Source organism: Phascolarctos cinereus, unplaced genomic scaffold (assembly GCF_003287225.1).
Source record: "Phascolarctos cinereus isolate Bilbo 61053 unplaced genomic scaffold, phaCin_HiC Scaffold_3;HRSCAF=262, whole genome shotgun sequence".
In the NCBI taxonomy this organism is placed as follows: Eukaryota; Metazoa; Chordata; class Mammalia; order Diprotodontia; family Phascolarctidae; genus Phascolarctos; species Phascolarctos cinereus.
This window is the reverse complement of record NW_027555736.1, coordinates 179,891,518-179,913,909: the sequence shown is the minus strand read 5'-3', so window position 1 is coordinate 179,913,909 and position 22,392 is coordinate 179,891,518. Positions and strand designations below refer to the sequence as shown.

The following is a 22,392-nucleotide window of genomic DNA, read 5'->3' as shown; positions in this document are numbered from 1 at the left end:
TCCTTACTCTTTTATCTTGGAATTCAGCAGGTAAGCATTTTAAGTTATTTTGTTTCCTGCAAGGTGACAAGGTGTTGATTATGGCAGTCCTGCTGAGGGAAAAAAGAATCACCAGCTCATCTAAAATTTTTATCCGACCTCTGGCCTGCTGAAGTAATACACAGTTATGTAGTTAGAGTGATGAAATGACCATTTACATGCCTTCAATTGTTAGTCACCATGGGCAAGTGGCTATTTGCAAGATTGGTTAATGGATGAATAGCCTGGGAACATCATGCATGTTTTGTGAGTTATTTCTATCATTTCAACAGTGAAGAAAAGGATGAATTCATTAAAAACTAGGCTACCTTTCTGTATTTTAGTAGTTTTTGTCTCTCAAAGCCATGTTATCCTGGCAAGGGGAAAAAAGACACTAATGCATTTCTAATGGACAAATCCTATTTTTATTGAAAATAATATTACTTAAAACATATTTATCTCTATTTATTCCTCTGACACAACTACTCACAGGAATATTTCATCTGCCAAGAAACATTGATTTCCATAGTATATTGCTCTATTCTGTGGAGAAAATAGGTCTCTCTGTGTTTTTCATCAATCGATTCAAAAGAACATTTTGGACCAAAAAAAACTTTGTCAAAAAGGAAAAGCCATTGTCTTGAATGCCTGTATTTCATGCTATTCATAAGTTTGAAATTGTTTTCCTGATTTTCCTAAAAATAAAAAGTCAGTTTTCCTGTTAAGGTTAACTTAGGGTATGTAAAATAACCCCATTCTCAAAAAAAAGTGAAATATTTGATCCTTGATAACAGTGACAGTCCTTGTTTCCTAACTATAATTAGACTGTCCTAGTAGCCATCTTAAGTAACTGGTTGATTTGGCTTGCAACCTTATTGTGATATAACCCTACATAGCATGTGGGACAGCAGGGTAAAATCTGGTTATTGACAACTGGTCTTACCTACCATATTGTGATTGTGAGAGACTGTATGTGCTATATCATTCAGAGGTTTACAAAATGTGATTAGTTTTTCCTCTAATTGTAGACTTACACTAAACCTTCCTAGGGATGTAACCAACAATTCAAGCTAATAAAAAACAGTTTGTGTTGGTGTGTGGGAGGTGTGGAATTGACTTGATTTTGTGCCTTTGGAAAAATTTGACATCTGCAGCAAACACAACACATTTTCATCATTTTCAATATAGTCTTGGGAAGGATAATATTCCTTAGGGTTTGTCAATCTTCTGATAAGTAAAAAACAGCTTTTTTTCCCCCACAGCCAACAATTGCCTCTCTCATTTCTCCATGGCAGTGTTGGTGCAGTGAACAGTGGAACTGAAGGTCAGTCAAAGTTGAATTTCATCACAGTGCATCACTCGCTCTTGACATTAATAGGAGGCACATGGTCATGGACTCTTGGCCCAAATTGGAAGAACATGGATAGATAAGGAAATAATACAGGTTGTGAAATAGCATGCAAAAAATCATGAATAAAATAATCTATTGGTGGTTGAAAGACTGAGCTCTACTTTCCAAAATTCTTGATTTCTCAACTTTTTTTCAAGTCTGAAAAAGAATGAAAAGAATGAAGAGATGGGATATTAGGGAAAAAAAAAAGACAAATGCTCAGATAGCCAGAAATGGAAAAGGGAGCTACCTAAGTCTTAGAACATTTTGTTAATTATCAATACTTGAGTGTTGATGTTTCTGATTGACATTTGGGAGAAGGAAGAAGATTTTAAAAAATGAAAATAACTGGCAGTTATAGAGTGCTTTGGTACTTATGAAGTACTTTGTATCTCATTTACTGAGGTAGTTACCACATGTATTATTATCCTTGTTTTACAGATGAAGAAATAGGATGAGAATTTAAAGGTCTTGCCCAAGTTCCCCCAGGTAGTTAATAATCGTGCTGGCATCTCAACTTAGGTGCTTTGATTCCAAACCAAGTATTTATAGAGGACTAGGTAAGTGTAGTCTGCTACTCACTAGTCACATATATCTCTCTAGAAGTGAAGGGCAAAGAAAGGACAATTTTTCTATCAAATGCTTAGGGATTTCTCTAGCTGAAATAAAATTAAAGAGAAATTCCAAATCTTAGACTGATTCTGCTATATACCTAAAAACTCATATTTGGATAAAAAATTAATTTATGTTATACTAAGTAACATTGTACCTACACCTAAAATATGTAAAAAAAAAATTAAATGGTTAAAAAATATGCCTTTAAAATTTCCATTTCCATGAGGCATTGTGGTACAATAGCTAGAACACTGGTTTTGAATTCAGAGGATATGAGTTCAAGTGGTAGAATAGAAAAGTCACAGGCTCTGAAATCATAGGACCTGTGTTCAAGTCTTAGCTGTACCATTTACTGCCTCTTTGACCTTGGGCATGTACTTTCAATTTTCTGGCTCTCAGTTTCCTCATATGTAAAATGTTAGATGACTTCTCAGATCCCTTTCATCTCTAAAATCTATGATCCTAAACTCTAGACAAGTCACTTACCTTTTCTGGGCCTCATAAAATGAAAAGGTGAGATTAGATGACCTGTCTGGTCATTTCCAGACTAAATCTAAGTACTTATGTACCAAAGGGGCTATTTCTAAAGTCAATAAAATAATTTTCATTATGGTAGTTAGGAAATGATTCTAATTATGGAGCTTCTCATATGTGGTGATTTTTGAAGTTAGGTCATTTGTGGTTAAGAGTAGATAGAACTTTATGGGATTCCAGTGATCAATGGACCCTTCTGAATATTTCTACCTCATGTGGAATTAGTCACACAGACAGGAACAAAATAGTAAGAGATTTTTGGGAGGGCCAGTGACCTTTTTTTTCAAGTTCATTAGCTAAATAAATATGGCACTAATCAATTATCGATCTTTGTTTCCACATATTCCAACATAAAGGGAGACACATTTGAAAAGGAAGAGAACAAAGTACAAACCTCTCAGACGGTTATATCATTTCTCCGACATTCTCACTGTTGTGTGGGATTTTTCACAGCTGCTCTGGAATAGCAGCCAATAAAAATATTGTGAAACTTCCCTTTTTGTGCTATGCAAATGCAGGGAAGTGAAAATTGCCCTTTTCACATGATAACACTCGATGCGAGAACCCATCCTATTGTTAGCATCTTCACCAAGCTGTCATGAGATCAAAACTAAACCCTGATGTTGATAAGAGGAGCTTGGCCGAGGGAGCAAAATGCCTTCTTTCCTAAATGTACCAAATAACTCTCCGTATGGTTCTACTTCCTCGATTAGGATTCTCTCACTGTCTGTCTCCAAAAGATGCCTTGTTTATTCCTAATCTAAGACTTTGCTCATGCTGCTTCCTTTGCTTCAAAGACCTTTTCTTCCCTTTACATTACAAGGGGTAGTGTTCTTAAAAGGAAAGTCAACCAACATCTATTATTTAGTTTTAGATGAACACTGTGAAGTCTGGGGATGATACAGTTTAGCCAAGATACAGTCCTTGCCATTATGAAGTTAACAATCTAATAATAGGGGAATGTTACTGATAACATCATGGCATTCAGGTCGAGAAGAGATCTCGATGGTCATAGAGTCCCATTCTTTCATTTACTGATGAGAAAACTGAGGTCAAGAAGGGCAAGAGTGCTGGATTTGATCAAAAGCTGTAGGATTAAAAATTTTGAGCTATAGGGGTCCTAAGCAGTCAATTTTACCCAAACCTTTCATTTTATGGATAAGGAATGATACCCCAGAGGAGTTATACAATTTGCATGAGGCCATACAGTTAATAAGTTATAAAGGAAAGATCTGAGCTCGCCACCCCTAATGCCCGGCATCTTTCCCGCTCTGTCACACTGCCTCTCAATGAGCTCAAGTCCCTATGACTCCAAACCTACTCATCCTTCAAGGTTTGGTTCAAGCTCTTTTCTTATCCCAGAGAACTCTACTTCAATTTTTTTTCTTTTATCCTCTGAACTCTTATAAAACTTATTGCCCATACCAATCTTTTAGGGCACTTATTCACGTGCTGGCTCATAATGTTACCTAAGGATTTCATTTTTGTATGTATTATACTAGTGATTTTGTAAGCTTCTATGAGGCAGGGACCACGTTGTGCATCCAAAAGGAGTTCCAGTGACTGCATCAAAAACCTGGACTCTGCTTTCAAGAAACAGATTCAATAATACATCCCCATGGGATAGAACCTAAAATTAACATCCTATTATGGCAACAGGATAACACCTTAGTGGTAGTCAACAAACAAAAATGATCTTAGTGAAAATGATTGATTTTCCTAAAAGTCACCTAATAAAGGAAATTTTTTCTAGGTCAGTTGATATTCAACCTATGTCCTAAAATATAAATTTAAGAGTCTGTAGATTTCACTAAATGGATACCCACTGCATTAAAAAAGGTACCTGGCTATCTGAACCACTTATTATCTATGTATCTTTCTGTTTTCTGTTTTCTGGCTATGTATTTCATTATTAACTTTTGCTACAAAGTAATTTCAAAGTTATTCTTCCTGACTGTATTCTTTTTTGAGCTAATTAGTTCCAGCACTCTTTTATCTTTTCTTACATAGAAGCCCAGTCTAATTTTCATTAATCATTGTATTGTCTCTTTTCTGGGACTCTTCTATATCTACTAAAAATATTTCTATTTTGGAGGAGGGATGGTCAAAACTTAAATGGAGTATTCAAGGCAAAAACATCTAGACATTAATTTATATATTTCAATTGTATATACACAAGATAATTACCATGTTACTTCTCTCTTTGTAATCCACTGCAATGACTCATTCACATTTTGACCATTATTCTACATGCAATAAAAATAATTATCTACTCAGTGATGGTTTAAATGAAGAATCAGCAATTCATTAAGATCCTACAATTATTTACTTCCAAAGTCCCAGTGTAAAGCTTTGGACCCCATAACATAGCAAGGAGTTTGTTTAAGATGCAGATATTCAGAAGTTTTCATTTATCGCCACACAGTGAAAAAGTAGAAGAAAAGAATGAGTTCAACATAAGTCTTGGGGCCATATCCCTGGGGTACTTAGGGGGGCATCACAAATCTGACCCCTCTTCCCAAACGAAAGCAAAACTTCCAGGAGTTCTCAGTCAGCTTATAAACAAAGAAGAAAACATACAGAAGTAATGAAATTTCCAACTGTGGGAGAGAGATTTTTTTTTTAAATCAGGGAATGATTGATGTGGTCACAATTCGATGTTTGCTTTTAAAGAAATACTTCATTTCACAATGGATCTTTCCCTCCTCCTTTCTCCCACTATTTTATAGAAAAGGAATATTCAATTGGCTCAGAATCCCAGGATGGTTCTGAAAGGAGTTTGGCTGCCGTTTTCTATTCAACTTACTCCCCATTCCCTGGTAATATTACACTTGTGACATTAATACAAGCCATAGCAAAGTCATTCAGCATTTGGATTCTGTACTCTCTGTTTTTAAGGGGTGTCATGGAAGACGGTGGGGTTTTGTTCTGGAGGTTACCATGAGACCAGTTCTCTAGTTTTTCCTGGAGTAAAATTTACCTCATCCTAAAGTATCCATGATGAACAGAGTCGTATGAGTCACAGGGCTGGAATGGATCTTAGAGTCCTCTTTTAGTCCCTGTTACTTCTAAGATCAATAATAAAATGCTCTGTTTGGCCTTTACATCCTTTCTCATCTTTCCAGTCTTTTTACACCTTTCTCCCTCCTCCTACCCCCATATTCTGCAATCCAGTGGACCTGGCTTATTTTCTGTCCTGTTTCTAGCATGTAGCATTACGTCTCCCAACTCCTGGAATTTTCACCAACTGTCTCTCATGCCTGGAATGCTCTCCCTCCTCATCTTTACCTCCATTCCTTGGCTTGTTTCACGATTCAGATGAAGTCCCACCAATTCTTCAGGAAGCCTTTCATACTCTTCCCTCTATTGATTATTTCCAATTAATTCTGTATATATCTTGTTTGTGCATAGCTCTTTGCATGTTGTCTCCCCCATTAATTAGACTTGGAGCTTCTTGCAAGCAATGACTGCTTTTTGACTTATTTGTACCCCCAACACTTAGCACAGTACCAGGCATATAGTAGATACTTAATAAACGCTTGTTAACTTTCTGACTTAGATATTTTGTGCTCTATTTCACTTTATAGAAGTGAAGCTGAGGCCCAAGGGGGTAAAGTGATTTGTAAGTTTTCTATCAATGTGAACCCCTAGTAACTTTATGAGATTGTATTCTATAGCAAGTTTGTAGAGATTTGATATCAAAATTTTCACTAGAAAGTTGCTGTGGTTTTTGTGGTATTGTTCAAAATCTTATTCTGCAGATTTTCAAAGTTTTAAAATGTTCATGGTGGAAGGCAAAGTAATATTGAACACACTATAATTTCACTTTTCCAGGAGTTTCCATTTTAAGAACTCAAGATGAAATTGTTTAGTGTGTTAAATTAGTCCTTCATAGATAAAGAATTGCAGTGGAGTGAAAGGCTATATGGGATAATGGAAAGAACGCTAATCTTAGAGTCAGAGAAGATCTGAGTTCAAGTTCTTACTCCGTCATTTACTACTTGTATGACTTCCAGGCAAGTCAACTCATCTCCCCAGGACCTCATTTTGTTGATCTGTACAGTGAGGGGCTTGGGCTACATGAACTCCAAAGTCTCTTCCAGATCTAAAGCTATAGGGATATAAGTTCCTTAATTTCTCCAAAGGTCAGTAAATAAATCTTGAAAATGGACAAAATAATACTGACACAACCTACCTCATGGGATCACCGTGAAGAAACTGTGTTTTTAAGTAGTAATTATGAGTCACTATTGTGTATTGTTATTTCTTTAATCCTTCCAGGATCCATGGTTTTCCTCTTCTTGTGTAGATTCTTTACACCTTAAGAGTCTGCATCACCTATTACGGATGGAAAGAATGAGTCATCTAGAGCAAAACATCCAGTGGTGGTCCTTTCCAAACTTGACAAGGCTGGTCTTCAAATGACACAAGTAAATTATCTTAATTTATCCATACAACATCCTTATGAGATTCTTCTTGTTCCCATTTTACAAATAAGGAAATTGAGTCTCAGAGAGTGACTTGTGTAGGGACATAGAAATAACGTGTCCGAGGAAGAGTTTAAATTCAATCCTCTTGTATTCTAAGCTCAGTACTTTCTTTGCTATGCCATGCTATCTGTCTCTAAAAATGCTAAATCAGCTCCTCTTCCACATGACAAACCTTCAGATATATCAAGGGCTAAATCAACTAATGATTGATTTAGCAAAAAATAATCTGAATTTTTCATGAACATTACTATATTTTCCTTTCCAGCTTAATAAAATTTCCCAGAACTTGTATCCCTCTGGTCACCTCTAATGCTCCAATGAGGAACAAGAACAGGATTTTAGTAGAGGTATTATCGTGATGACTATCATTTTTTAAAATAGCAGAAGTATATGGTGAGAAATTTTAAAAATATATTTATTCCTTCATTTTGATCTGATTTCTATTGAGAGATTTTGAGTTGATTCCACAAGACAGGGAGTTGACTATGGAAAGATTTGAGGTAGATCAGACTCTTCCTCATTCCTGCTTAATATGGGATTTACTCCTGATGGAACAGGGATGAGGACATTTTTCAATAAGATTAATATATACACATATAATATATATCTGGAGGTGATAAATTCAACTAAGCTATGCTAAATCCTAGCCAAGGAATATTCCCAATCTGAGTTTCTTAGTAATTTTACACACAGTAGTATATGACTCTTTTTGTAGTAGAAGCCAAGAATAAATGTGGGTAAAATTAAAACTTTTCTTTAATGCCAAAGAAGTGTCAACCATCAAGTAGATTCCATAGTTTCCCCTAATATATGATGATATCATTCATTTCAGCTACCTGAAAACTTTCTGTGAAGGTTGGTTTCTTTCCGTCCTACTCCTCTCATGTGGAATCCCTTGCCACTGACTAGTACTTAAAACCATTTATGGCTTTAGCAGATGTTTCTGATTTAGAAACCAGTGAATACTTTTTGAATCATTTCTTCCCAACTCCCTTCCCCCTCAGGCCCCTGTTTCCCACTCCCCTTTCCCTCTTCTCTATCCCCACACTCTCCCTTTCTCACCTCTGCTCTCCTTACCTCCTTACCGCCTCCCCCAATTTGCGCCATCTAAGAGCTAATTCTGTTAGGTTAGAAATTATAACCATGTTTTTAGTGGATGAAATGAAGTGCTGACTGATGCGTAGAGGTAGGGCTTGAACCAGGGTCCTGAGGAATAGAGTTTAATAGATTAAAGTATCAGTCTACAGAGAAATGTGCCAGTCAGAAGCTTGATTTTCTTTCAGTCCAACTTAATTTTTCAGAAACCATAACGGAGGCTGGCAGTCCTGAGCAGCTCATTCCTTCAGCATCTTATTTATCAGCAGAAGGTCAAAGAATTCTTTGGGGCCTGTTTTTCATGAGCAATGATAATTATGCATGTAGACAGCCCTACTCATATTATGTAATATACTAAGTAAAGTTGGGTGAATGGTTTTGATTTAAAATCAGAATTACCATCACTGGACCCAAATATATCCAACAGACCAACTAACCCAGAAATTACCTTTTGTGTTCTGGATCAGATCCATCAACACACCCCCAATGAGGAAACATCCTTCTCTTTGTGGCTATTGATGGGCTTTCAGCCTGACAATTCAGAAATGTGCCATTGACGCAGGCCATATTCAAGAGATTGCCTTCTGGGATTTTTCAAGCATCAGTCTAAGTGGGGGCAGCTTGGTGGTGGGAAACATTTCTAGATAATGCATTCTTTTAATTTCTTTTTTGAATGCTTTGCACCAGAGCTATAAATCAGGGAAGCTCCCACTCCTCCCTCTCTCAGTGACATCAACCCATTTGGCCTGAATTTCTGCTTTACAGAGGATTAGCAATGTTCAATCCAATGTAGGACAGAGCAGATATTTCTACCTGTCTGTATCTACTTATGTGATATTTAACACCACTGTAACCAAAGTCATTTCCAAGCCAGAGGAGGAATGTCAGTGAAAAGAATACATTTTATCATATAGAATGTGCTAACATCAGAACTTTGATATTGTTACAAGCTATTCAGGAGTCAAAAAATAATTTAACTGTCTTTAACCTCTTTAGAAGTACTTATAGTTCTCCCCCAGTAGATAAGTGGGCAAAGAATATGAACATGTTTTCAAAAGAAAAAAAACAATCAATAAATTGATGTTAAAACATTAAATAATAAAACATAGAAACTTCTTAAAATTACTACTAAGAGAAATACAAATTAGAACAACTCTGAGATTCTACCTTATATCCAGCAAATTGGCAAAGGTGATAATAGTCTGGAATAATCAATATTGGAGAGTTTATAGGAAAACAGACACATTAATGTTCTGTTGGTAGAATTGTGAATTGGTTCAACCTTCTTGGAAAACAATTTGGAGCTATGCTACAAAAGAGGTCCCAATTAGTACAAATAATGAATCTCATGAAGTGGTCAAATTGTTTTAATTTGCACTGCATATTTCCATCGGGATCCAACCAATTCACATGTTTAACATATGATTATATTTTAAATAGTTTGAATTCAAATAATTCAACCACTTTATGAAATTCATTTTTCATACTAATCGAGACCTGACTGGATGTCCTAGAATCCAATGATACTACTGCTAAGCACTTATCCCAATGAGGTAAAAGAAAGATGGAAAGGACCCACATACACCAAGATATTTATTTGTTTGTTTGTTCATTTATTGGCAAGGCAATTGGGGTTAAGTGACTTGCCCAAGGTCACACAGCTAGTAAGTGTCAAGTGTCTGTCTGAGACCAGATTTGAACTCAGGTCCTCCTGACTCCATGGCGGGTGCTCTATCTACTGTGAGACTTGGCTGCCCCCACCAAGATATTTATTGCAGTAATTTTGTGGTAGCAAGAACCTGAAAAAAAAGAAAGGTGCCAACCAAGTGTAGAATGAGTGTACAAGGTGTGGCATGTTGGTATCATGGAATATTATTTCTCTGTAAGAAATGACAAATATTAAGAATTCAGAGAAACTTAGAGTTACATGAACTATAGCAGCGTTGAAGTTAACAGAATGTAGAGAACAATATCCACAGTAATGTAAAGATAACACTAAAAGACTTTGAAAATCAAGGCAATGGCCCATCTTGTCTCCAGAGGAGTGTGATGAAACCCTCTCTCTTCTCACTGGAGAGGGAAATGACAGTGATGTTAAAAATATCAATAGGGGGGCAGCTAGGTGGCTCAGTGGATAGAGCTCCAGCCCTGGAGTCAGGAAGACCTGAGTTCAAATTTGGCCTTAGACCAATCACTTGACACTAGCTGTGTGACCCTGGGCAAGTCACTTAACCCCAATTGCCTAAAAATAAAATATATACACATATACATCAATAAGACACTAAAAAATAATTTATGGTTGCAGATATTAGATTGAAATAACATGTGTTTGTTTTGCAGGAAATCATAGAAGAAAAAAATGAGGCTGGCTTGGTTAACATCTCATAACCATCCAAGAGTTAACTAGGTGGCACAGTAGAGAGGATACTGGGATTGAAGTAAGAAGGAATCCTGAGTTTGAATCCTGCCTCAAATGCTTACCAGCTCTTTGACCACGGGCAAGTTATTTAACCCCTTTCAGTCTCAGTTTCTTCATCTGTAAAATGGAGATAAAATTATCTCTCTCACTGGGTTTTTGTGAGGAACAGATAAGATAACATGTAAAGCACTTTGAAAACCTTAACATGTTACATAATTGCTAGGTATTATAATTATTATTGTTATTGAGACCTAGATTTACAAGTTCACAGAGTGTAAGAGCTGGAAAGGACCTTACCCATCATCAAATAGAAATGGAACCCACAAATCATCATTGTTGTTCAGTCATTTTTTCAGTTGTGTTTGACTCTTCATGATCCCATTTGGGTTTTCATGGCAAAGATACTAGAGTGGTTTACCACTTTCTTTTCTAGATCATCTTACAAATGAGGAAACTGAGGCAGACAGGGTGAAGTGACTTGCCCAGGATCACCTACCTAGTAAGTGTCTGAGGCCTGATTTGAACTTGGGAAGATGAGTCTTCCTAACTCCAGCCTAGGCATTCTATCTACTGTGCCACCTAAGTGTCCTAAATTACATTATAAGTATACCTTTAGGCCATATATTGACTTAGAAAACCACATATTAGCATTACTTACATTCTATCGTATTACATTTATTTTGTTAAATATTTCCCAATTACATTTTAGTCTGGTTCTGGCAGCAATCAGGAGTGTTACTGGTCATATTCCTGGAGCATGTTTGATGCCTCTTATCTAGTCAATTTTTCTAGTCCCAAAGAGGTTTTTAGTGACTTCCTCAGAATCATGCAACTAGTTTCTATCGCCAGTAATCAAATGTTTTGACTCTTGGTCCACTGTTCTTTCCACATTTCTGTAGCACTATTCATAAAATAAATTACCAAATAATTTTATCTTTAGACAATATCTAGTTGCTTTCCTATTTGTAATTGCCATTGCTTCTTTAGCTTTTTTTTTTTAAAGCATTGTACATAGAATGTTAGAGCTAGAAGGGATGTTTGAGACAATCTAGTCCATTCTCCTCATATGACATTTAAGGAAACTAGAACCCTAAGAGAAGTTAAATGACTTAGTTAAAGTTATACTGAAGTTTGGTGTCAGAGGCTGGATTAGAATTCAGATCTTTTGACCCTAAGTCTAATGTATTTCTACTACCTCTTACTGCTTCTTTGCAAACTTTGAAGCATTATATAAATACAGCACATTGAATATAAACGCATGAATTATATCCAACAGGAGATCCAAAGTAAACAATCTTCCTATAGGCCACTTTCTAACTTTCCTAACATCCCCCAGGATTCTGTCTTTAACAATGCCCTCTTTTCTCCTGCCTATGTCCAAATTAGAGGACTAAAGAAGTATTTTGCTTCTTGATGTTAAAAAAAAAAGAGCGAGGAAGGAGGATAATTGAAAAATGTGTATATTCAGGTCAGATTTGGGAAGATGGATAGCAAAATTAAGGCAACAAGAGTTTTGGACTGAGCAAAGAAAGATCTTGTCCTTTGAAATACTAGTGAGCATTTAGGCAAGAAGGTAAATAAATGCCCATGATAGAGCACCTAGATCCAGTTTTATGTCTTAGTATAAAGTGAAAGCTTGTTCCTGTGACATTTTGGAAGATGATATTAGTCCTAATACAAATGTAATTTGTTCAATAACAGATCTCTTCCTAGAGCCTAGAAGATTCACAATGTCCCTCCACTGTCTCCTTAAATGCCCATATATCTAAGCACAGACTTGACCAAAGCCCATTCAGTGTGTGAGATAGGACAGACTGGTAGAACTCATGCAAGCCAATTAGTGCTTTCAGCTAATCAGGGAACTGTTTGTAACAACTCAATCGTTTTTCTAACTTCATGGCCTTTCCTTCTGCTTCCCTAGTGACAGTTTGTGCTGCTGATGAGGTAGGTAAGATTCAGATCTATATCAAATGATGCATAAACCAAGCCACCCTGCCTTCTGGCAACCAACATTTGTCTCTGCTGGGCTCAAGCCAGGTTTTCACTGGCACAGATGATTTTGCTGATGGTGAAATGGGGGAAAACTACAGTGCCAAAGAAGCCAGGCTTTCCTCTCAGATGTAAAACTGCTTAAAAGGGACCTTTGAGATGATTTCTCCTTGTGCTTGAAGCTCTTAGCACCCATCTGTGTAACAAATTTTAGACAACCATTCCATAGCAGCTAAGCTCCAATGTATAGAAGTTTCTCTTAGCATATAACCTTTCATTCTATTAACTTCACTGAGTTGTTCTCTGCCCCACCCTTCCATCACTTTCTGTTCAGTACCATTTTCTCAGTGTCTTTAAAAAAAAATGTTTTGTTCTTAAAGTTTCTGTTTCTGTCATGAGTCACTTATCTGCCCTCATGGAACAAAACCAACCAAATTGTGAAAAATTCCCTAACCTGATTTACCTCACAGAGCTGTGATCCAGGTCTAGTTTGCTAAAACAAAACAAAACAAAACAAATCCCAAGTCCTCAGATATTTACAGCCCCTAACTGGGGCTAAGGCCTGACTGGCCTTCTTGCATCTGTAGCTGAAATAGTTGAACTGTCAGTTGTACATATTTTTGAGAGACCAGATCCGTTGCATGAAAACCCAACCACACATACACACACAAGCACACATATGTGCACATACATACAAACAGAGCAACCCTTTAGATTTCTCTTGGGGCTTGGGGGATGGGAGGTGCGGTGAGGTTGGCCTGTGTCTGGTGGAATTTCAGCAGGCCCAGTGCTGGAACACAGTCGTTAATTTCATATCAGATTTCAGCCAGCCGGCAGTAACTCTGGTCTGCCGGTAGACTACTTTCTCTGTCACTTAGTATTAGATGTATTACACACCAAGCAGTAATTATCTTTGACACATAATTATTATGATTTTGATGACAAGAAGGTCTTTTCTTTCCCCGCTTTCATAACATATATTCCTGAAAGTTCAGGCTTGCAGAATAGAGCTAAAATTTAAAAGCACTTGGCTTCAGATTGAACTCCAAGATGGGGAATAAAACAAAAGAGATGTGTATGCAGGGGGGCGGGAAGGACAGCTTAGGAGGGGTAGAGCGAGGGGAAAAAAAAGAGAGAAAGAAATAGACCATTTGAAAGTTCCACAGATGATCTCACACAAGTAGATTTCTGAACAGGAAAGAAAGCCTCCAAGTGTCATTAATGCAAAGGGGAAAAGGGCTGCCTGAATGCAACCATGCCAGATTCCCAGCAGGAAAGGAGTGCCTTTAAAGTTAATAAACTGAAGGAGAATTGAAAAAAAAAAAAGGTGGGGGGGGGAGAGAAGGAGGCTCCTGGCAAGACCACATAAACTACACAAATGAGTTTCTAATCTTGCCACATGGGCATTTTCCAGCTCTGCACTCTGAGTCAACCCCAGCTGCAGGCCTGGATGAGCAGTTTAACAATCTTTGCCTTTTTTTTTTTTTATGGCCAGAATCAGGAGTATCACGTTTCTAGAGCCTGGGGGCTATGTGGTATTTAAACGGGGCAAGCGCCTGGCATTCCTCCAATCCTTACCTGCAGCTGTGTTTCTGGTAAGGTCAAAAAACCTAAATTGTTGGAGAGGTTGTTGTATTCTCACTCCTACCCTTCCCTCAAACCTTTTCTTCAGAACATCTTGCATGGAGGGGGGTGGCAGTGATGATGTCTAGATGGGGGAGAAAGGGGAAGGAGAAAAAGGAAGGGGAGTGTTCTAGGGGACTTACAAAAAAACCCAAGCATTATCTATCAGACGTGCAATAACTTAACTCCAGGGAGCTGATGTTATCCAGAATCTGATTAGCACAAGTATGAGTTGGGGGATGGGAGATGAACACACACCAAAAGCCTGCTTTCTTTTTTTCCCATTGGAAAGCCAACTGTGGGCAGCAAGGAAGTCAATGAGTACCCATGGGGAGCTTCCCCTCCCCGTAGACCTCTCAGTCTAAGTTCAAACAATGACAATCATATCAAACACAATCAAAACCATCCCTAATTTTAGTTCATTTTATTATTTAGGGATAGAGGAGTGGAGGAGGGGAGGAGGTGGAGGCTGCCATCTATGACTAATACTGTCTCACAAGCTCTTAAGCCACATTTAGTAACATGGGGTATAAAAATAAGCCTTGGGTTCCAATTTTTTTTAAACTTGACTTCTGTTTCCTTTCTTCTATTCCCTCTCCCAAAGACGGATTTAACTAATTACTCTTTCAGCTGAATGCTGATAGACGGGTATTTATTATTGGTGCTGTAAGCTGGGCAATTTTTTTTTTTCCCTCGCTGAGGCCACAGACATTCATATACATTAAACTGCGATCCCTGGGGGCCATCAGTGTTACTGCCGGCCCAGGGCAGTGCAATATGATAAAGTTTTCAGGCCCTGTTTAGTTAAGACTAAAGAGCTGGGACCCAGCCAATCTCCACCACTCAGGGCTCTTTTCACAGTCCAAAATGATTTGGCTTAAACGTTTCCAACTGTGATGAGGTCCCATTTCAGTGATTATGCAGTCATTCACTTTTCCACATCAACATCAAAGTCATTAACAACTGAGTATTATTGCATTGGCTGGAATTCAGTTAAGGACTAGAGGGAAGTTATTCTTTATTAAGATAAATCATTGCCTTGGTTATGTCACCCATGAAATAATCAATTTACTGTGTTGGTTAATTTCCTCCTTCTTTGATCTGTGAATTAAATTCAACAGATCATTGTTTCACACAACTACCATTGGAAAGATGTTTTTATTGGGGGGGGTGCAGAATCTACACACGTGTTCTGATATCTGAAGTCTTGCAAGTATGATAAACAACACAGAGGGCTAAGCACAGGGCTTGGTTCATGCCATCATTCATTTCAGCAGTTATCTTATCTCCCAAATTCCCAGGGGGCAGGGTCACACCCTAATCTAGATGGGTAATCCTCCCTCCCTTCAAATTCCAGAAAGATTTCTGCCAGAGAGGGAAGAGTGGAAGAGAATTAACCTTAAAACTTTTTTTTTTTGGTGGTGGTGGGGGAAGGGTGGAAGGGAGAGATTCGAAAGAACAGGCTGGTGTCAAAGTCAATCAGAGAAACATCTTCGGTCAAATTTCAGTTGGAATGAGCAGTGAGTGGTTCATAGGATATCACTCAGAAATGTAAAGTATTCTTTGCCCACAATTCTTGCTTTAGGAGAGGTAAGCAAAAGAATTCTGGTAGTCAAGGGAAGTCAGTTTGTATCTTTTATGTCTCCTTGCCTTTATGATTCCACTGAGGAATGTTCCTACCCTAGGTTAATTAGGAATAATTCTCTCATCAAGAACTAGGCATCAGTCAGTACTCCCCAGTCTTTTCAAGCCTGGTTTCCACAGCCAAAATGAGGTGGAGAATTGGTATAATTACCAGAGTAATTCAGATGAAAGTAGGAATTACTCCAATAATTGCCTCAGTTCTCTACTTTGTTTCCTAGTCTGGAGGTCTGGCTCAGGGTTTTGGCTCTATAGCCAAAATAAAGGGAAAGAGCCATGCCCTTAGCTGCTAGCTTTCTCACAGCCAAGTGGGAAGAAGTAGAGAATGAGGGTAATTATCCACACAATTGAGGCAAAATCCCAATGTGTCTACAGGGTGAAAAATGAAGTGTAGGACTGTCTAACTAATCCAGAATTGGGGATGTTGCACAAAGTCAGTAGCATTCAATACAATGAAACAAATAAGTGAGTAAGCATTGTACTGTCCTGAGATCCGGAATACAAAGGACAAAAATGAGAGTCCTTTTCTTGAACTTAATTAAAAAAATACTTTTTACTGATGTCTTCTGTTTTTTACATTATTATGGTGATCCCAAGTATCCCTCCTACTTCTAGTCCCAGAGAACTATCCATAAGAAAAATAGTATTTTTTAGAGAAGAAAAAAAAATCAGCAAACTAATCAATACATTAAAAAAAGTCTAAAAATATATGCAATGTATAACACCTATAGACTTCCCACTTCCACAAAGGAGTAGATTGGAGGTGTCTTCTAACATCTCTTCATTCTAGTTTTGCTTGATTTTTACAATTTTGTTACATTCACTTTTGAATTTTTGGTGTGTGATTGTTCTTTCCATTTACATTGTTATAGCTAAAATGTATATTGTTTTCTTGGCTCTGCTTACTTCACTCTGCATCAGTTCATGTTACTCTTTTTCATGTTTCTCTGTATTTATCACACACATAATTTCTTACGGCAAAGAATTATCTCATTACTTCCATCTATCAGACTTGGTTAGCCAAGTGTCTATTTTGTTTCCGAAATTTTGCTATCACACACACACACACACACACACACACACACACACACCACACACACACACACAAAAAAAAAGGATGCTATAATTATTTTGAGTATATGCAAACTTTTTTCTTATCAATGGCTTCCTTGGAATATAAGCCCAGTAATGGAGTCTCTGGTTCAAAAAGTGGACATTTTGGTCACCTAATTTGGATTACTCCAAATTGCTTTCCAAAATGGTTGTACTATTTCACAGCTCTACCAATTATGTATTGTAATAGTGTGCCTATCTTCCACAGTCCCTTCAATATCGTGATTTTTAAAATATTTTTTTCTAAATTCAGTGTGTGAGGTGAAATATCAGGGTTGTTTGGTTCTGCATTTTTCGTATTCTTAGTGATTTGTAGCATTCTTTCATATGAGAAGCTTACATTCTACAGAGAAGACACAGCATGTAAAAATAGAAATAAAAGTTAAAGTGTATGCAAAAGTAAATTAACAGAACCTGAAAGTTGGAAGGGTATTTACTGGTCACCAATCCAACTCACACATGAAAGGAATCCCCACTATAATACACCCAACCAAGTAGTTATAAATTTACTTGAATATCTCTGAGGAAGGAGAACCCTCCACCTCTTGAGAGGTAATCTACTTTTGGATAAGAATAACTATGGTAAAGGGTTTTTTTTGGTTTCTTTTTAATGACATCAAACTTAAATTTTCCTCTTTGCAGCTTCCATCCATTGCTTCTGGTTTTTCACTCTGGAGTCAGATAGAACAAATCTAATCTTTTCTCCACATGAATGTCTTTCAAATATTTGAAAGACAGTTATCATATCCCTCCTGAATTTTTGCTTCTACAGGGTAAACACACTCAGTTCCTACAACTTATCTCCTACTGACATCCATTCAAGATCCTTCACCCTTATGAGTACCTTCCTCTGTTCAATCTCTAGCTTATCAATGTCCTTCCTAAACTCTTATTATCAGAGCTGAAAACAGTACTCTAGATGAGGTTTGACAAGGGCAGAGATTGTTATCTCACTTTTCCAGGAAGTTATGCTCCTCTTAATGAAACCCAAGATTATATTCTTTTTTTTTTTGGCTTTAAGAGGTTTACAATTGGGGAATCAAAAAAGGTCTCGTGCAGCATGAAGCATCTCAACTGTGTCCCTAAGTAAGATAGAGATTGCAAGAGGAAAACATTAGTAGGCAGCGTATCACAAACATGGTACATTATAGATTATACCTCTGCAAAGGTCCAGAGATGGGAGATGGAATTTCATTTTAGAAGAAGTGCTAACAGGCTAGGCTGATTAGAGTAGAGAGTGCATGGAATATACTAATGAAATAAGACTGGTAAGATGGTTAACAGGATAAATGGTTGAGTGCCTTAAATGCTAGGCTAAAGATTTTGTATTTCATTCTAGAGACAATAGGGAGCCACAGAAGATTTTTCGGTGTGTGGATTGGGGGAAGTAGAGGTGGCACCATGGTCAGATCAGTGTTTTAGTAATACTGGTTTGGTAGCTGTGTGGATCCTGGAAAGAAGAGGATAGACACTGGAAACACAGAGATCAGAGATGGCTGCAATAGTTCAGGTGAGAGGGCTTAAACTGAGAGTGAAGGGAATGGATCTGCTATCATGTGGATAAACTACTAACAATAATTAAATTAGGTAATCATTATCACCTAGCACTTACTAGCCAACCTTTTGTGTATAGTACTATGAGGGTATGTATGTAGTTTTTTGGAGACGATGAAAATGCTTTTAAGTTGACATGGCCTTCTGCCATCTAAACTTATATCAGAAAAGTCACAGGTAGAGAAATATACACACATAAGTAGATAGTAAGTGCTGGATCTGTGATTTCATTGATATAGAAAATACTTTTTATAGTGCAGGTTACCATCTTCTTTATAACTTACAGTCTTAGAGAGGTACCTAGATGACTGAGAGGTTAAATCACTTCTTGCCTGATGTTACATAGCCAGAATTTGTCAGAGGTAGGAATTGAATCCACGACTTCCTGGATTCAAGGCAACTTCTCTATCCTTTAATAACTCATGGCCTTTTTATGCATACATGCACACATATATACATATGTATGTCATACATATATATCATATACACACACACACATACACATATATAGAATAGACACACAGGAAACCATGATACAAACAAAAGAGCCTCAAAACTATGATTACTTTGAAAAATAAAAAGTCTTTTATGGATTAGTAATTGAGCACTGACTCAGTTGCCTCAATTTTCCCTTTCTATTTAACCTTAGGAGTCCAGATACTTCAGGCAAAAAAAAACTGGTTGTTTTTGATTACTGTTTCCTATTAGAAGACAGAAAATTGTACTACAATTATTAAAGCAGGTGGCATCCTTAGGCATAGGCTCAAAAGAGATGAAAGAATGGGGAAAAGGTCTTCAAAAATACTTAAAAGCAATTGTTTACTTTGTGGCAAAAAAAAAATGGAAACAAAATAGATTCTCACCATTTGGGTCATGGCTGAAGAAAATGTGGTATATGAATGGGATGAATACTATTGGACCATAAGAAATGAACAAATAGATGATTTCAAAGAGACATGGAAAGATTTGTATTAACCGGTGCTGAGCAAAATAAGTAGAACCAAAAGAACAGATTTATGTGCTAAGTACTGTGCTAAGTGCTAAGGATACAAATTCAGAGGCAAAGGTGGTTACATTCTACTTGGGAAAATGGTGCATGTAGATGGGTTGTGGCCATGGAGGAAGCACTCCATTATCTCACTTCAATGTCTATGCATGGGGACTTTTTGACATCACAACTGACTAATAGTACAGCCTATGGATTGGCTTCACAGGTTATCACATAACAGTGTAGTAATTACCTGCAAAGATACACTATATTTATGCAACAAAGATCCCAACATATTCATGCCTGTTCAAAACTCAACTATAAAATGCACTATCATTACATATTCTTAGTGTGTCTGCTAGAGTGTGTGATTCATGGTGCTTTTTAACTTAGATTTATTGAGGTAAGTAAACAGCTAAAATTTCCTAGGTAATGCAAGGAAAAAAAAAACCACTCAAGATTTACCTGATATGGGGATAAAAACTGAGCAAACATTAAGTGACTTCTGCTTACTGTGTTTGTCCCTGAGGGAAATAGAAAGTTTATCTAAGACAAGGATTTCTGCCTAAATTGAACTTGCAATTCTGATGTTATTCTCTTCCTCGCATTTTCCTAGGTGATCATAGGATCATAGATCTAGAGTTGTAAGAGAGCTCAGAGGTGCTAGAGTTCTGAAAGAATATAATAAAGAATGTTTGAAGTAGAGAAGATTAAAATAAAATACTGAAAAACTTCCTATTAAAATTCATAATTTTAAAGCCATTATTTTATCACTTACATGATAAATGACTTGTCCAAGGTCACACAGGTAGCAGGCATCCAGAGGTAGAATTTGAATACAGGTCTTCTGACTCTAAAGCCAGCAGTCCTTCCCATAGAATCATAAAATTAAAAATGGAAAGTAAATTATTTTGTCTAATCCTTTCATTTTACAGATCAATAAATTGATGCCCAGAGGATTGTGATTTGCCTAAATTCAGACAGAGCTAGGAATCGGACCTAGATCTTCTGACCTTCAAAACAAGCGTCTTTCTACTACACCACAATGCTATTGTGACTGGCAGGAAAAGTCAGGTGATTGGGACAGGAGCATATGAATGTGGCTATCTCTTTGGTATAAAGTAATAAATGGTCTTTACCAATGTATACAAAATACCTGGCCAATGAGTTCTGAGAAAATGTGTGGTTGTTCTCCTGGAAGTGCCTAATAACTCATAATGAAGGGGCCCAGTTCTCCAAATATGCATGCTCCCAGGACTCATTGGATAAGCCCCTATTTCTCAGTCATTTTTCAGTCATGTCCAACTCTTTGTAACCCCATTTGGGGTTTTCTTGGCAAAGATACTGGAGTGGGTTGCTGTTTCCTCCTCCAGCTCATTTTACAAATGAGGAAACTGAGGAAAACAGAATTAAGTAACTTGCCCAGGGTCACACAGCTAGTAAGTGTCTGAAGCTAAATTTGAAATCAGGAAGATGAATCTTCCTGACTCCAGGCCCAGCACTCTATCCACTGTGCCACGAAGTTGCCCTAGCCCCCATTATAATAACTTAAATACCAGCCAAATTTTCTCTTTCTAGCCCAATACTAAGATAATATCAGCTGGGAGAGATGATGTGATGAAAACAATGTCAGTTTTATAGTCAGAAAGCCCAGGTTTGAATTCCTGTTGCAACTCTAGCGAAATTTGTGGTAAAAGCTGTGTGACCACCTGCCTAGTGAACTTCTCTGAGCCTCAGTTTTCCCATCTGTAAAATGTGGATAATAATACTTGCACCATATATCTCACAGGGTTATTGAAAATCTGAAATAAGTGAATGCATCTAAAGTTTGACAAATTACCAGGTTCTATGTAAACCCAGTAGTGGACACATAAATATAATTTGAATACCGATGCTTTTGGGATGAAAATAATTATTCTTATCAAAGGTGACCATCTCTGGCTTGAGCTTCCTACCCCTGCTGTTACAGTAACATATTCTAGGGTTAAAGACTTAAGGTCTATAATGTGAAATAAGGCTTCAAGATTAATTGGGCTTGCCTTGTAAATGACCCTATAGAACTGTATTTAAAATTTACCTAAATTGGACACAAGCCAGTCAAGTGGTTGCAAATTACCACATTTCTTTCAGGATTCTCCCCAGTCCCCAACAATTCATATTTTATATCATTACTGTCTCCAAATTACTAAAGTTGAACATCGCTTCATGGCAGAAGACAATTACATTAATGAACGACTCTTGTGTTGTCAAATCCCATGAAAACCATTTCATTGAAATGGAATGGAAAACCTGTTCTGCATTTTAGAGTAGGGAACCACCTCTTTGCTAGACAAAGCTTGGCCAAATTTTGCCTGCATTGACTAACATGTAATTCCTGCCCAGAATTTTACCCAGAGCAAAATAGCTCAGTAAGCTTACATCCAAAATGACTTCAAGTCCAGTGAAGCAATTCATCATTCATTGGATAGGATATAAAGAGAGAAGCATAATATTATGCTGATGATTCCAAGCCCAGTAAGTTTTGTTATTTCTAATTCAGGTGAAAAAAAAAATTAAATTGGCATTACTTGTGAAATTTCTGAATTAGAAACCATTCCCTATTTTAAGTGTATTTCCATATGGAATGAGTGGAGGTCCTTGATGGCTTTCCATTGTTGCTAAAGTTGTTTCTTGGTGGATGGAGAAGTTAGGCACTTCACATAATAATTGGCAGGCTTGAAAATGCAAAATACTCATTCTGTTAGGACTCATTCAGAACTATTTACATTGGAGCCTGGCCTATTATTTATCACTCAGCTATTCAAAAGACATCTCTTGGTATGAGTTATGTATACCGGAGGCACTTTGATAAGTGCTATCATGGAAATGAAAATGAATAAGAGAAAGTCTCTGCCTACAGAGGAGATAAGACCTTGATAAAAAT

The 22,392-nt window shown here is 37.2% G+C and overlaps 1 long non-coding RNA gene across 1 annotated transcript in view; it reads right to left on the bottom strand.

Annotated features, from left to right (window-relative positions):
• Positions 1-434: 434 nt before the first annotated feature.
• Positions 435-22,392, bottom strand: part of LOC110213298 (uncharacterized) — a 30,762-nt gene continuing 8,804 nt past the window's right edge. Inside the window, exons 2-4 of the long non-coding RNA XR_013485109.1 lie at positions 20,248-20,337; positions 6,753-6,895; positions 435-1,567 (exon numbers count right to left, since the gene is read on the bottom strand). This is a non-coding gene — a long non-coding RNA (uncharacterized LOC110213298). The remainder of the gene's footprint in view (positions 1,568-6,752; positions 6,896-20,247; positions 20,338-22,392) is intronic.